This window comes from Thamnophis sirtalis, unplaced genomic scaffold (assembly GCF_051295495.1).
Source record: "Thamnophis sirtalis isolate CommonGarterSnake01/CBP01778 unplaced genomic scaffold, rThaSir2_p1.2 scaffold_14, whole genome shotgun sequence".
Lineage (NCBI taxonomy): Eukaryota > Metazoa > Chordata > Lepidosauria > Squamata > Natricidae > Thamnophis > Thamnophis sirtalis.
In genome coordinates, this window is record NW_028261394.1 from 26,726,240 (window position 1) to 26,743,618 (window position 17,379).

Genomic DNA, 17,379 nt, shown 5'->3' on the forward strand with positions numbered 1-17,379 from the left:
TGGAAAAAAAAAAAAAGAGCTTGCCATTTTTAACTGTGACACATCATGGCATCCCAAAATACCTCTAAGATTTCATTTCAGATACTTTTTTCCGCATGCAGAGGACTCTTTGATTCTTATCAAAGACTGGAAAGAAAATTGGATCATCTGATTTTAAAATATGAAGCAAAAACTGAATGTTTAAATGCTCTTGAAATACAAACGGAAAATGTGAGAAATGGTGTCTGGTCTATCTCAGAGGGAGAAAGGATGGGGGGAGCTATAAAGAAGACTCATTTAAAGAGACAGAGTGCAGGAGGAATGGAAAATCCACCCTTGAGAATTAAAGTTAATTTGGAGAATTTTGCAAGCCTAGGACAACATTATTATTTCATCACTGACATTCAGAGTCCAAAGGTGCCAAAATATCTTTGTTTGGATTTGCTTATGAAAACATTTGGTAAATTTATTCAACGCGTGGCAATTGGCTGGAGAAGATCTTGCTATTGGAGAGACACTGGCTGATAGATGGAAGAACGTAATTTAAAATCTAGCTAAATCTGATTACCTTAATGTGTAATAGATATAGCTGAATAATGACTGATATGGATAGTAATATATATAATTTGGAACTGGCTGATAGATTGAAGAATACAATTGAAAACTAGTTAAACCTAATTGCTTTTTCTTGTAACAGATATACTTGAATAATAATTGATATTGATAGTAATGTATATAATGTGGAGTTGATATGACAACTAACAATTGGAAGATTATACATAAAGAGTATTAACTACAATAATTATCACTATTAAAAAACTAAATAAAATACATACAATTAAATGTTAATCAACACTGGGAAAATGTTATGATATATGATATAATTAATATTATGGATGTCCAGCTAAAATAGGATATGAGGATTTGATGATAATAGAGGATTTTACAAATAAGTAAATGAATTGTCAGCATGTGTTATGGATTAATTATGTAATGCATAGCTAAGGATGAAGGATGTTTAAATAACCATAGGTAACTAAAACTGGAGGTACAATGATGTTGATATGGTAAATATTCGAGTTAAGATATTTGAATTAATATGAGTTAATGGAAGAGAAGCACCAAAGCATGTTGTAACCAGTTGATATACTTCTTTTTTTTTCTCATGATAGACACCTGTGTTTTGTTTTGTTTTCCTGCCTTGTCTCTTGTCGTTTTTGTCTATTTTTATATTATTTTTATTTTATTTTTTTTATTTTTATTTTTATTTTTTATCTGTCCTTTTTTTTTCTTTTTTTTTCTTTTTTCCTCTCCCACCGGTGTGGGCAGGGATTGTTCAAGATTATTTCTTTCATCAACATTTCTAAATAATAATTACAGTTAAATGAAAATGGATATATAATAATGTTTTAGTTAATATGAGTTATATTGGTTGACTGTGGAGGAGATGTACCAAAACTTATCTGTAATTGATTGATGCATTTTCTATAGATGTAAAGAAAGATGTGTACCTGTTTTAAACTAAAATTAAAAAACATTTATTAAAAAAAAAGACATTAAGGCTGAACTAATTGAAGCAGATCCCTTTGGAAGATATATCACGCTAGACCTAATCTTAGAAGGGAAAAAGACATTACTTTTGGGGATTTATGCTCCTAATCAACAGCAAGACGGATTCTATAGAAATCTTCATGCTAAATTACTACAGTGGGACTATAAGTCTTGTATACTATTGGATGACTGGAACGGCGTGATTGACACTAAAAGAGATAAGAAGACCTCTCGCCCAAATATTAAAATGCGAGCTAAGTTACCCAAACCTTTTTTTGACATGATGGACGACTTTGAATTGAGAGATATTTGGCGAGAAAGAAATGCAGAGGAATATGATTTCACCTTCTTTTCCGATAGACATCAATCCTTTTCCAGGATTGACTTTATATTAATCACTAATGATTTACTTTCTAGGGTGAAGAAGACAAAGATTGCGGTGAGGGTCCTTTCGGATCATAACCCAGTTTGGATGGAATTGGGAAGGACAGTGCAGGCAAGAAGGTTTTGGAGGCTGAATGAAAACTTACTCAGATATGAAAAGTACATTAATGATTGTAAAAAATTGTTATCTCAATACTTTGTTTTGAATATGAATAAGGGTACACCTATGGAATTTGTATGGGATGCAAGGAAAGCGTATATGAGAGGAGTACTGATGAATATAAACAAAATGCATAGACATAAACAAGGGCTAAAACGAAAAGAATTGGAAGAGAAAATTAAAGGGAAAGAGTTGGAGTTAACATTAAATCCAGGCGATACAGAGGTTAAGGAAGCAATTACCATATTAAAATCCCAATTTGATATGTTGATCTCTGACCAGGTAGCCACTACTTTATTATATGCAAAACACAACACTTTTTGTAACGCAAATAAACCGGGCAGATGGTTAGCTTATCAGATTAGGAAAAAAAGGAAAATTCGAAATGTAACCAAATTGATTTATAGAGGGAAGGAGGTGTTTCAACAGGAGGAGATTCAAAAGGCATTTCAGGAATTTTTTACAGAATTGTATAAAGGGGATAAAATTAAGGGTTTAGATATAGACAAATACTTAGATAAAGAGAAAATACCCCTAGTTAGAGAAGAGTACAGGCAAAAGTTGAACCAACCAATAACCTCAGGGGACATCTTGCAGATAATTAAGCAACTAAAGTTAGGGAAAGCGCCAGGCACAGATGGCTTGACAGCGATTTACTATAAAAATTTACAGTTAGAAATGGTAGAACCTCTTAGAGAACTATTTAATAAAATTCAAACGGAAGGTAAAGTGCCCCCATCTTGGAAGACAGCATTTATATCTTTGATACCAAAAGAAGATCAAGATACTACCCAACCCAAAAATTATAGACATATCTCATTACTTAATGTAGATTATAAAAATTTTACTAAAATACTAGCAAATGGATTAATGGTGGTTATTTAACAATTGATATATACCGACCAAACAGGTTTTATACAGGGGAGACAGATGAAGAGTAATGTTAGACTAATTATCAATGCATTAGAATATTTGGGAAAGAACAACCAAATTCCTGCTGCGTTCATATTTCTGGATGCTGAGAAGGCCTTTGATCGAGTTAACTGGCAATTTCTGTTGAAAATATTGCAAAAAATGCAGATAGGAGATAGTTTTTTACAGTCAATCAAAGCAATATACCAACAGCAAACAGCTCAAATCATCGTCAATGGAAGTTTAACAGACCCTTTCCAAATCGGAAAAGGTACAAGACAGGGCTGTCCTTTGTCCCCACTATTGTTCGTTATAGCAATAGCAATAGCAGTAGACTTATATACCGCTTCATAGGGCTTTCAGCCCTCTCTAAGCGGTTTACAGAGAGTCAGCATATTGCCCCCAACAATCCGGGTCCTCATTTTACCCACCTCGGAAGGATGGAAGGCTGAGTCAACCCTGAGCGGGTGAGATTTGAACCGCTGAACTGCTGATCTAGCAGTAGCCTGCAGTGCTGCATTTAACCACTGCGCCACCCCGGCAAAGTTATAACTTTGGAAGTATTGTTGAATAAAATACGGGGCTTGGATGGTCTAAAAGGGATCAAGATTAGGCAGCAAGAATACAGAGTCCGCGCTTTTGCGGATGATTTGGTCATAATATTGAAACAACCGCAGGAATCTAGTATGGTTTTAATGAATACGATTAATCAATATGGTCAAGTGTCTGGTTTTAAAATAAATTTAGGAAAAACCAAAATATTAGCTATAAATATGAATACTAAACAAAAGGAAGAACTAGGAGGGATGCTAGGATGTGAGGTAGTCAAAAAAGTCAAATATCTTGGGGTTAATATTTTAGCCTCAAACGGGAAATTATATAAGCACAATTATGAACCACTTTGGCGGTGTATACAGATAGAGATGAAAAAATGGGAGAAATTGCACTTATCCTTGCTGGGTAGGATAGCGGCAGTGAAAATGAACATCTTACCAAAATTTTTTTTCCTTTTTCAAATGCTACCTATACTTAAAAAAGATGCGAATCTTTTAGAATGGCAGAAGGGTATCAACAAATTTGTATGGGCAGGAAAGAAGCCTAGGGTAAAGATGAAAATAATGCAAGATGCACGCGAGAGAGGAGGCTTGAAATTACCTAACCTAAAATTATGATGCAGTGGTGCTATCCGTAATTAGTGATTGGACCCATTTAACCAACGGTAGAATACTGAATATCGAGGGACACGATCTGGTATATGGTTGGCATGCTTACTTGTTATTCAACAAAAAACTGGATAAGAATTTGAAAAGTCATATCTTAAGAAATGCTTTACTGCGGGTTTGGAAAAAATATCAATATAAACTAAATGACAAATTACCCATGTGGGCAATTCCTAGACATGCAATTGAAAATATGAATATAGCACAAAAGCAGGATAGAACCACCTACAGACAACTTCTCACTTTGGAAAGGGGGGTTCTACAACTAAAATCTTTAGAGGTATTGAAAGAGGAGAAGGTAGTTCAAACATGGTTCCAGTATGGCCAATTACAGGCCAGGTGGAAAATAGACCAAAAAACTGGTTTTATCCAAGTTGAGGATAATTTGTTTAAACAAATAAGAGATCAAAGTTCAATGCATATAAAGAGGATATATAATGTATTAATACAGATGGATTCGGAAACAGAACTAGTTAAAGATTGTATGATAAAGTGGGCTCAAAATATTGAAGAACCAATAATGTTGGATACATGGGAAAGAATATGGGTAAGAAATGTGAAGTTCACACAAGCACAAAATCTGAGAGAAAATTTTTATAAGATGTTTTATAGATGGCACTTAGATCCTAAAAAACTGGCTTCTATGTACCCGAATGTACAGCCTAAATGTTGGAGATGTGGTTCTCTCGATGCTACATATTTTCATATATGGTGGACTTGTCAAAAGGTTAAGGCATTTTGGATAAAAATGTGGTGGATTATGCAAAATATTTTTAAAAGAAGGATAAAGTTTACTCCTCAGTTATTTTTATTAGGTATATGTACTGAATTTACAGCAGTAGAGACTAATTTGGTTCTGCATTTAATAACGGCAGCAAGACTGTTGGTGGCGCAATACTGGAAGAAGGAAGACTTGCCTACAACTCAAGAGTGGACATTGAAAGTCACAAACCTAGCCGAGATGGCTAAAATATCGGCATATCTTAAAGACCATTCAAATGAGAGATACAAACGAGACTGGAAAAAATGGATTGACTATATACAAAACAAATACGGGACTAAGAAATTACAGATATCCTATGCTTAAGATTAGGAATAATCTAAACTGCTTAAAGTTAGTGCAATAGGAAGAAGCTGAGTTTAATGCAGAGATGTTATTAGCTTCTTTTTTTTATTTCCTTTGTCTTAATATATTTTAGACTGTATTTGTTAAAAACCTATACCGTGTACGGGCTCTTGGAAGTCGGGGGGGGGGGGAAGGGAGGTGGGGTGTTAGGGGGGAGGGGGGATATATAGTATGTGTTAGATTTTATAGTAACGCGATTGCACTTGTATACTGTTGCTCTTTAATTTCACTGTAAAAATAGGACAAGCTGAATATATTAATAGATAGTAGAAATACACCGAAGGGAGGAGTAGAGGGCTAGAAGAAAGAGGGTTAGAGAGGGTGGAAGAGAGGACGGGAGGGAGGGTGAGAAGGAAGGGAGGGAGTGTACTGGGAGAGAGGAGTGATAGAGGGGGAGGGGAAGTAGGGTAGAGGAGAATGTTGGAGGGAAGAAGGAAAGTTGGAGGGGGGCGAAAGAAAGGGTGTATGGAGGGTCGAAGTGGTACATTGGGTTTGTATTTTGGGGGGTATTGTTGACAAGAGGAATGGCTGTGTTTACTGTTTAATGTTATACGGCCCTGGTTATGCACAGTATATATGTGACTGTACGTAATGAAAATGGAAAATAAAATAAAAACACATCTTAAAAAAAAAGAATTAAAGTATCAGTAATAAAACAACATAAAAACTATATTAAAGCTATTAAAAGCAGAAGCATAAAAGCTGTGCTAATTTTTGACTCGTTGGCGTTTCCTTTTCTTGATTCTTTGTAAGGCCGGAAATGATCTGAAGCTTACTGAGATACAGTACTCAAAAAGGAGACGGTTACTGTAAAACCCACGTGGGAGACTCAGGAAGCATCTGAAGACTTTCTGACCAAGGTGCTTGATCTAACCCTCGCCAGATCAGGATTGACTCCAGATCCTCTCCGATACCAGATCCGGATAAATAAACGTCATTCCGTCTCTTTGGGGTGAGTGACTTGTACAATTAGTAATCCTAATCCAAGTATCAGTATAGATTCTAATATACAAAAAAGCTGAGAATAGCCACCAGGTCTTAGGGTGACCAATGGGAATGCAATGGGAAATACAACGATCAGTTTAATGTTTCCTCATGTGCAAAGAGCAGTGGTGGGTTTTTCTCTCTCAATCTAGTCAACTTTAAGATGGGTGGACATCAACTCCCATTAGCAGCTCTCTTCTGCTCCATGGCTGGAGTCTTTCTCTTGACTTGGCTGAAGGTTGCTTACGGACATTAATTGTATTTTTTAACATACTTTTTTTTAAAGAAGATAAGAACAATACAAATATTAGAGAAGAAGCAGTGAAAATAAAAGCAAACAGCGAAGAAGTAAGAAAGAAAAGGAAAACAAGAGAAAAGGAAAGAAGGAAAGAAGAGGAAGGAAGGAGGCAGGGAGGAGACAGGGAGGCAGGAAGAAGAAAGGAAGCAGGAAAGAAGAAGGAAGGATAAGGAAGGAAGGAGGCAGGAAGGAAGGAAGAAGGAAAGGAAGGAAGGAGGCAGGAAGGAAGGAAGGAAAGGAAGGAGGCAAGAAGGAAGAAAGGAGAGGGAGGAAGGAGGCAGGCAGGAAGAAAATGAAAAGTTATAAAGAAGCTGCATCTATTTTTTTTTAGCAGAGTTAATAATGCATTTATAATTTACCATCTTCCTTGTAGAGATGAAAGGAGCCATGTAACAGCCGTTGATTGCCTGATATTGGTGCTGTGAATATAAATGACCTGTAAAAGTTAAATTTCCAAAGGTTAAAATTTGAGATACCATAGGTTGTTCTGGCTCTTTGATATTAACGTCTCTTGTTGGCCTCAAAGACAAATGTTTGTATATTTGTTGTATGTTGCTACGGCCTTATCTGGGCTTGTGATGGTTATCTCCAACTTTGCAGTTCTCTGCCCTTGCAGTGCCCTGAGTTCAAGTGAGGGGTAACTAGCAGATCTTAAACTCCTTGACCCTGTGGGACAGTATTGGATTAAAGTTCTCTATTACTCTTGGTTCCATTAAAGAGGACTTAAACTTGCCTCAGTCGTGGGTTGGGGAGAAGATGGAGACATTTTTAGGGGGAAAAAATATTGCTAGAGTATTTCTTGCAGGACTACCAGATTCTGTGACAGCTTTGTTCCCTATAACATCCATCTGATAAGCTTGCAAGATTAGTCTCTCGCCATGTACATCTGAACTAAACTGTGATGTTTCTCCGTATGTGGGTATATGTATAATTTTGTATTTATTTATTTATTTATTTAGACATGTTTATGAAGCGTATATTGAAGTGGGTGAACCTTTGAGAGTTGCATGCAATGAAATTTCATTTTAATATATGCCGATTAGTGTATATTCAAAGTGACAATAAAGTTATTATTCTATTGTTTTCTATTCTATTCTTTGTTCCAATATTCCATTCTATTCTATTTTCTAATATTCTATTCTATTCTATCCCACCCCACCCCACCCCACCCCATCCCATCCCATCCTATCCTATCCTATCCTATCCTATCCTATCCTGTCCCATTCCATTCCATTTCATTCTTCATTCCAATATTCTATTCTATTCTATTCTTTGTTCCAATATTCTATTCTATTTTCCAATATTCTATTCTATTCTTTGTGCCAGAATTAGCTGCAAGGGGCACAGGTCCTTGCAAATCAACAAAACGGCATTGTGTATTGGCGTCAATGCACTATGTATACTTCTAGTTAGTAGATTGCAAGCAATGATATCTTGCTTTACAAGTATTAAATCACCCAGGTTAGAAACCCTGAGTTGTGTAGCAGTGAGTTGTCACCACACAGGAGTTAAAACAAACTTGTGGTGGTTTATTAAGCCTTAATGTCCTAAACTGGTTGGTATTTTCATTACTGTTAGCAAGAAATGGTGTGTCACACAGATTCAACTAAAATCGGTCCCTTTGTCTAATTTTTTCCTTGTTCCTAGAAAGCTTAGTGAGAAAGCTTGATTGAGCAAACCATCATAAGAAGAGGAGACCATGATCTAGAGATGCTCAACTGGTAGCAGGCATCTCTTGTGGAAGGGGACAACTTAGAATGAAAGAGGAAAAAGCAGGAAAGTTCATGAGCAAACATGTGAAATAAATGGAAGCAAAATAGTTAAGTTGTTTCCTTGTGGAAACTAATAGGAAGGGAAAGGAAATAATAAATGGAAGTGAAAATGGCCGGATTAGCCCAGAGTTAGTTAATGCAGGCAGGAAAGTAAAGATATAGATTAAAATACTACATGTCTAAAAGAGCCAAATGTCAGAAAAAAAACCAGGTCAACTGGATTGTTTTTATTAGTATAGCTCTGTGATAGCAAACCTATGGCATGCGTGCCAGAAGTGCCATGCAGCATCTTCTAGGATGGCACATGAGTTGCCACCCCAGGTCAGCTCCGCTGTGCATGTCCGCATCCCTCTTGCTGGCCAGCTGGTCTTTGGGTCTCTGCCATGCATGCACAGGGGGTGGGGTGCATACAAGGGGGCCCTATCTGGACCGGGAGGCACTTCAAATGATCACTCATGCCCTCGTCACCTCAAGGCTCGATTACTGCAACACACTCTACATGGGGCTGCCCTTGAAGAGTGTTCGGAGACTACAGTTGGTCCAGAATGCAGCTGCGCGAGCGATATCGGGTGTACCTCGGCACACCCATGTTACACCTATCCTTCGCGAGCTGCACTGGCTCCCCATTGGTCTCTGGACGCGCTACAAAGTGCTGGTGATTACCTTTAAAGCCCTACATGGCATTGGACCTGGATAGCTGAGACACCGTCTCCTGCTACACACCTCCCAACGTGCGATAAGAACTCACAGGCTAGGCCTCCTCCGGGTGCCGTCGACCGGACAATGCCGGCTGGCAGACCACTCGGGGGAGAGCCTTCTCTGTAGCTGCTCCAGCCCTATGGAACGATCTACCCGCATAGATCCCGACCCTTCCCACTCTCGTGGACTTCCAAAAAGCCACCAAAACCTGGCTGTTTCGACAGGCCTGGGGTTGCTGATTTTTTAAATCAGGTCCAACCCCCAGTTAAGCCAAATGTATGTTGTGTGTTTTTTAAACTGTGTATGTTTCTTTCCCCTATGTGTTATTTTATTTTATTTTGTATTTGTAAGCCACCCGGAGTCCTCCGGGATTGGACGGCATATAAGCTCATTAAATTGCGAATTGCGAATTGGGTTGCATGTGCATGCATGGAGGCAGGGTGCATGCATGGGGGGAGGTTGCACATGCATGCACAGGGGCAGGGCATATGCAGGGGGATTGTGCATGCATTTGTGGGGGTGCAGGGCATGTGCAGGGTCTCACGTGTGCCTGCATGGAGGTGTGCACATTGCATTTTGGAGGTTCGGGCGTGGAATTTGTGCAAAAACTCCCAGTGTACGTGCAAACAACAAAGGGTCCGGGTTAGATGACAGAGAATCTCCATAGATATTCTATCGTTTGTCCTGTCTGTGTGGTTAGGAACGGACACATCATCTTAATCATACTTCTAAGAAAACTGCAACCAAGAATAAAAAAGTAGATAAACCGCGCAACAAAATAAAATGAAACCGTTGAACCCAAAGAAAGAAGATGCACTGCAGGATAAGAAAACTTAGAATAAAGCCAGATACATCAACTTGAGAGGTGATTAAAAACAGGAGTCTCTATGGGCCTCCAGGGACAGCTCTGGAACAGGGCCTGAAAAACTCCTGAGGCCCTGAGAAGCAAAACATCTTCAAGGCAAAACAAGGAAGTCCAGTTGCCTTTTGCAAAAAGCACCTTTGGGACAACCAGGACCTGGGTGACCAAGAATCTCCACAGACATCCTGAGACTCTCACTGTGTGCTGCGCTGGAGAAGATGGGAGTTGTATCAGTGGTGGGATTCAAAATTTTATACTAATGGTTCTGTGGGCGTGGCTTGGTGGGCATGGCAGGGGAAGGATACTGTAAAATCTCTATTCCCTCCCCACTCCAGGGGAAGGATACTGTACACTCTCCATTCCCTCCCAGCTCCAGGGGAAGGATACTGCAAAATCTCCATTCCCTCCCCACTCCAGGGGAAGGATACTGTAAAATCCCCATTCCCTCCCCACTTCAGAGGAAGGATACTGTAAAATCTCTATTCCCTCCCAACTCCAGAGAAAGGATACTGTAAAATTTCTATTCTCTCCCAACTCCAGGGAAAGGATACTGTAAAATCTCCATTCCCTCCCACTCCAGGGGAAGGATACTGCAAAATCTCCATTCCCTCCCGATAAACTGGGACTCGGGAGGCAGAGAATAGATGGGGGTAGGGCTAGTCAGAGGTGGTATTTACCAGTTCTTCGAACTACTCAAAATTTCCGCTACCAATTCTCCAGAACTGGTCAGAACCGGCTGAATACCACTTCTGAGTTGTATTCCAACACATCTGGAAAACATCGGATCCAGGAAGGCTCTCTGTTCAGGTTTTTCTGCAGCTCTCCTTATATTGAAATTAAATCTCTCTCTCTCTTAAGAGCCTTTGTTCTTTATGGGTTAAAAAATATAAACACCAAGGGAAATTTCATGGAATGATTCATCATCCAAAGGATGTGGTTACACTTTTTATAGAAGAGGAACTTTTATAGAATAGAAACGTGCTGCAATGATGGCTGTTTCCATAGAAACAGCTGAGTCTTTTTTAGATCAGAGGAGTGGTGCTTACTCTGTAGCAGGGCCATCTTAATAGCCTGGGGCCCTAGTATGGGGCCCCTACGACAACTACTCACAGGAATAAAAGTGCAAATGGTCGATACAATTAAGCATATATTTATTTTATTATTGGCACTTCCAACAAAATCAGTGTTGAAACATTAAAAACATGCTGCACACTGACAACTAATCAACATGATAAAGATTTGAACAATACAGAGATTAGTATGGGGCCCCTAAGCTCGTGGGGCCCATGGGTAAGTGCCCATCAGGCCCATGCGTTAAGAAAACCTTGTAAGGTTAATACTTAACCTTGTTAAGTATTATTAACTTAATACTTAAGTTTTAAGTATTCTTTAAAACTTAAAAAAAACATCATAGGACAAAAAACCCCATAGCCATCAAACACAGAACGTCACAAAATGCATAGCACTTATCCAGGTATATGTTGGTGAGTAGAAATAAAAGGGAACGTAAGCATAAGAATTAGTACACATCATCCAGGTTTCTAATATTCATAAAATTGGGTCAGACACATGGCCAACCATTTTTACAACTGTCATGACATACGACCATCGTGGGCAATAACAATAGCAATAGTACTTATATACCGCTTCACACAGTGGTGAGATTCAAATAATTTAACAACCAGTTCTCTGCCATAATGACCAGCTGGGTAGGCATAGCTGGGTGGTCATGTGACAATGTGGCCATGGCCAACTCACATCGATGGGCACTTCGCCTTAGCTGTTACAATGTAATAAGGGTTAACCAGAGAGGCAGTTTCTCTAAGCAGGGCAATAAAGATCAGGCTAGAAACAACACCAGAATGTTTCCTTCCTGCCCTCCTTATAGGATTAGCCCTGTAAAGTGGGGAAAAAACAAAAGATTTCCAACAACCGGTTCTCCGAACTACTTAGAAAGTTACGAACCGGTTCTCCTGAATAGGTGCGAACCGGCTGAATCCCATCACTGGCTTCACAGTGCTTTACATTCCTCTCTAAGTGGTTAACAGAGTCAGCCTATTGCCCCCAACAATCTGGGTCCTCATTTTACCGACCTCGGAAGGACAGAAGGCTGAGTCAACCTTGAGCCTGATGAAATTTGAACTGGCAAATTGCAGGCAGCTGGCAGTTAGCAGAAGTAGTCTGCAGTACTGCACTCTAACCACTTCACCACCTGTAATGGAGACTGTAATGGCAGTCTCCATTACAGTCATATGTTGAGAATTACTGGTGGATGCGCTATTACATTGAATGCTTTTAGACAAATTAAAATCAGTTTATTAGGAATAAGGAAACCATCCACACAATGGATGGAAAATCTGGGAGTCGTTATCCCCAAATCATCAAGGTTAAACTGGCTGTTCTCTGGATTGGTTTAGGAGCTCCAGTTGGGAAGGAGGATACCAATGTCTGAAATTGCAAGATTTTCAAATGAAGAAGAGCAAAAATTCTTTGTGTTACCATAAAAACAGGAAACCAGAAACTTCTCCTTTGGTGTGTGCAGCTGAGTGAAATTTGGGGAAATCAAAAAAAATATCCCTTTCTCCATCTGAATGTAAAATAAATTTTGAAATATCAACTTAAAATCATGCAAGAGGACCAACTGACCTTCCATAGCTCTGGTCGTATTGGTTACCCCGACTGACCCCAACCTGCCTGAAGTGAAGTGTGTGGACTACAAATCACATCGTTGTCCTCCAGTAGAGGCCTGTGTGCTGTAGCTGTGACAGGTAGTCCTTGGCATAGGACTGCAATTCTGTTTGTTTTAGCCCTTGTTTATATCTATGTGTTTTATTTATATTCATCAGCACTCCTCTTATATACGCTTTGCTTGCATCCCATACGAATTCCATAGGTGTACCCTTATTCATATTCAAAACAAAGTATTCAGATAACAATTTTTTACAATCATTAATAAACTTTTCATATCTAAATAAGTTTTCATTCAATCTCCAAGACCTTCTTGCCTGCACTACCCTTCCCAAATCCATCCAAACTGGGTTATGGTCCAAAAGGACCCTAGCCGCAATCTTTGTCTTCTTCACCCTAGAAAGCAAATCATTAGTGATTAGTATAAAATCAATCCTTGAAAGGGATTGATGTCTATCAGAGAAGAAAGTGAAATCATATTCCTCTGCATTTCTTTCTCGCCAAATATCTCTCAATTCAAAGTCGTCCATCATGTCAAAAGAAGGTTTGGGTAGCTTTGCTCGCATCTTAGTATTTGGGCGAGAAGTCTTCTTATCTCTTTTAGTGTCTATCACACCATTCCAATCACCCAGTAGTATACAAGACCTATAGTCCCACTGTACTAATTTAGCATGAAGATTTCTATAGAATCCGTCTTGCTGTTGATTAGGAGCATAAATCCCCAAAAGTAATGTCTTTTTCCCTTCTAAGATTAGATCTAACGCGATATATCTTCCAAAGGGATCTGCTTCAATTAATTAATTAATTGAAGCAGATCCCTTAATTAATTAATTCACCTTTGATGTCTTTTCTTAATTATACAACTATACCATTTTTCTTTTCCATAGCAGAAACTACAAAATGTTGACCAAGTTTTGGGTTAATCAAATATTTTTGATCAGTTGATTTGATATGAGTTTCTTGCAAACAAATTATATCATTCTTAAACTGTTTAAGATAGTGAAACATCATTTTTTCAATGATGTCATAACTTCAAGTCACTAAAGTCTAGCATATTTCTATGGCTCTGTCACAGAATCCTCAAACTGATTGTAATGTTGTTACCTACTACTGTCCTAAAGAGAGTTGGGAGTTGGTGCCTTTTTAATACAATATAATAGCAGAGTTGGAAGGGACCTTGGAGGTCTTCTAGTCCAATCCCCTGCCTAGGCAGGAAACCCTATACCATTTCAGAAAAATGGCTATCCAACATCTTCTTAAAGACTTCCAGTGTTGGAGCATTCACAACTTCAGGAGGCAAACTGTTCCACTGATTAATTGTTCTGTCATGAAATTTCTCCTCAGTTCTAAGTTGCTTCTCTCCTTGATTAGTTTCCACCCATTGCTTCTTGTTCTACCCTCAGGTGCCTTGGAGAATAGCTTGACTCCATCTTCTTTGTGGCAGCTGCTGAGATATTGGGACACTGCTATCATGTCTCCCCTAGTCCTTCTTTCTATTAAACTAGACATACCCAGTTCCTGCAACCGTTCTTCATATGTTTTAGTCTCCAGTCCCCTAATCCTCTTTGTTACTCTTCTCTGCACTCTTTCTAAAGTCTCCATATCTTTTCTACATCGTGGCGACCAAAACTGAATGCAGTATTCCAAATGTGGCCTTACCAAGGCATTATAAAGCGGTATTAACACTTCACGGGATCTTGATTCTATCCCTCTATTAATGCAGCCTAGAACTGTGTTGACTTTTTTGGCAACTGCTGCACACGGCTGGCTCATATTTAAATGATTGTCCACTAGAACTCAAAGATCCCTCTCACAGTTACTACTATTGAGCAAGGTACCACCTATGCTGTACCTGTGCATTTGGTTTATCTTGCCTAAATGTAGAACCTTCCTCTTTTCACCATTGAATTTCATTTTATTAGATAGTGCCCAATGTTCAAGTTTGTCAAGATCCTTCTGTATCTTAAGCCTGTCTTCTGCAGTGTTGGCTATTCCTGCCAGCTTAGTGTCATCTGCAAATTTTTCTTTTTCTCTCTCCCATTACACTATATTCCCTTCTTTTTCCCTCCCTCTCTTTTTACTTTCCCATGTTTTTTTTCTTTGTATTTTATACTTTGATAAACTAATAAAATGTTAAACCACAAGATTCCTCAAACTGATAAAGAAAGAGGACGAGGCATCCAAGAATCAAAACTTCCTGTGAGGCAGCATCAGTCCTGTTGAATCAGAACGTCAGTAAGCATTATTTATAATTCTTGTAAACATAATTCTCTTTATTGTTATAAATAATGGATCAATAAGCAGAATGCAGGCAATGCTTGACTTAAAACCAGTGGTGGGCAATGTTCCCTCTATTTTTTTTCCAGTGTGAGCGGGAAAGTATAGTGTTTGAGCGGCACAGTTTCATGCCTGAGCACCTAAGAGAGCAACAGTTTGAACTGCTGTCACGTCTGCTGGACATTTGCGCAACATTCCAAGAGTCAAGCGCCGATTGCGAGCGAGGTTTCAGCCTGATGAATGCCAGGCATGAAAATGTGCTACTCAAACACTATACTTTTCCGCTCACCCTGAAAAAAAAAAGACTTCTGCTCAGCTTTTACATTGTTAGACTGGCTAGAGAGAGACATGGCACCAACAGCCTAGGTCCTGGCATTTTGCAGGCAACCTGTCCTCTCACATTCTTTGGAATGCAACCCATCACATTTGAATTAGATTTTGCCAATTATCCTATTAAAAGATAATCCTATTATTCTAAAATACGACTAACTCAATATTAAAAACTGTAAATATTTAATGCTGATAAATAATAGCAGTAATTGTTATTTAGTATGAGTAAAATCAGTATTGATATATCTATAATATCTATCAAAATTGACAATAAACACTAAAATAACAATACAAATATATAATGTGAAATATAAATGTAATAAATATAATATATAAATGCAACATAAATGTAATAAAATAATTTATCATGAAACTCTCCCCCTTTAAAGTAGTAAGATCAATTAAATAGTCTAGCAAGTTTGGACTATATGCTATATGTTATGTTACTTAACAATATATATACCTCAGAATCAGATACAACATCCACATCATTTCCAACTGAATTGATAAAACCATATGCCATGCCAAAACTATTTTAAATAAAGATATGAAATTAATCAAGTCTTGCATTTATTTTTCAAAATGAATGTACTATTTTTTTGTTATTTAAGTTTGTACCCCATCTTTTCATCTCCAAGGTATTCAAAGCAGCTAAAAGATTTTTTTTTAAAAAATTGAAATCTACTTAAAAACTGGTGTTAACATCACCATAATCTAATTCAAAAAGCCTGGCTAAAAGGGGAATTATCCTTTTCTAAAACCAAAAAAGAAAGAACTGCTTGTATTCTGTAGTATTTAATCAATGCATAGCTTTAAAATGTAATCCAAATTATATATCTAAACAACATTATAAATCATTTAAATATCAGAAGATTCGAGCATTGTTTTTTCTGATCTCTTGGCAGAAAGGATGTGTACTGGCATTTTATGGAATTTAAAATGATTAAGTCCATGACACAAATTGCACAATAGGAAATCCAGGCCAGAATGCATTTAACTCATTGTATCACCAGGGACCAGAATTTAGCAGGCCCAGGGAAAAAAAAGTAGGTAAGGCCACTTTATAGCTAAATTTGATACCATTAAAAATTAAATAGGATTAAAATCTGTGGTTTATAATTTACCCAGTTGTGCAATGTCGCCCGCCCCACTCCTTTCGCTGGCAGTAGCCCGCTGCACCAAGGGGGCATGTAAGAGGGAGGGGGAAAACAGGAGGAGATACGAGTCGGGGGAGCAGGTCGAAAGCCGCCGCACAGAGGGGACGGCGGTGGAAAGGCAGCCAACCAGCCTGCCACCGCCAGCCACCGCCAGCCCCACTGCTCTTCCTGCCCCCTTCCCAGCCCCACAGTCCAGCGGTCGCAGCAGAAGCAGCCCCGGGTCTCCACTGCTGCTCTCCGCATTTTCTGGGCGGGGTCTCGCAGTCACAGGAAGGAATCCCCTCTCCAAGGGATCCCCCGAACATGGATTTGAAGAGCCGTGCTCTTCAAAACAAGTCTGGGGAGGTTCTTTGCAGGCGGCCAGTTCTAGCTGCCTGCAAAGGACTTCCCCATGTTTGCTTTACAGAAAACTCTGTGCGGCAGATAGAAACTGCTGCACGGGGTTTTCTTGTGATGTGCGCGGCCGTGCAGGCGCGCACCTTAGAGGGAACAGTGGTGGTGGGTTCTTACCAGTTTGGACCGGTTCAGCGACCCAGGCCTGCCACACCCCTGAACCAGCCATCTTGTTTTTGGCTTCTGCACATGCGCAGAGCAATTTTTGTTGTACTGCACATGCGCACACAGCACGTCTCAAGCACATGTGTGCGCAGCGCGTCCCTGAGCAAACAGGCAGTAGCGGCTGCCAGAACCCACCACTGCTTAAAACCATTCATTTAGCAATCATTTAAAACCAAACACTGGGCACAACTCGTTTTGACAGCTGCCTTGTTTAGCAATTGAAATTGTGATCCCTGTTTGATAACTTGTTCCCCTGAAAATAGGACAGGTTCTTATTTCTTTCGACCCCTGAAATAAGCACTTGGCCTTATTTTTGGGGAGGTCTTATTATTTTTGAAGTGTAGGAGGTGGTGAGGAAGCATGGTCACCTCATGGCTGCTGCTGTGTTGCAATATTTTTGGGGAGAGCTTATTTTTGGGGAG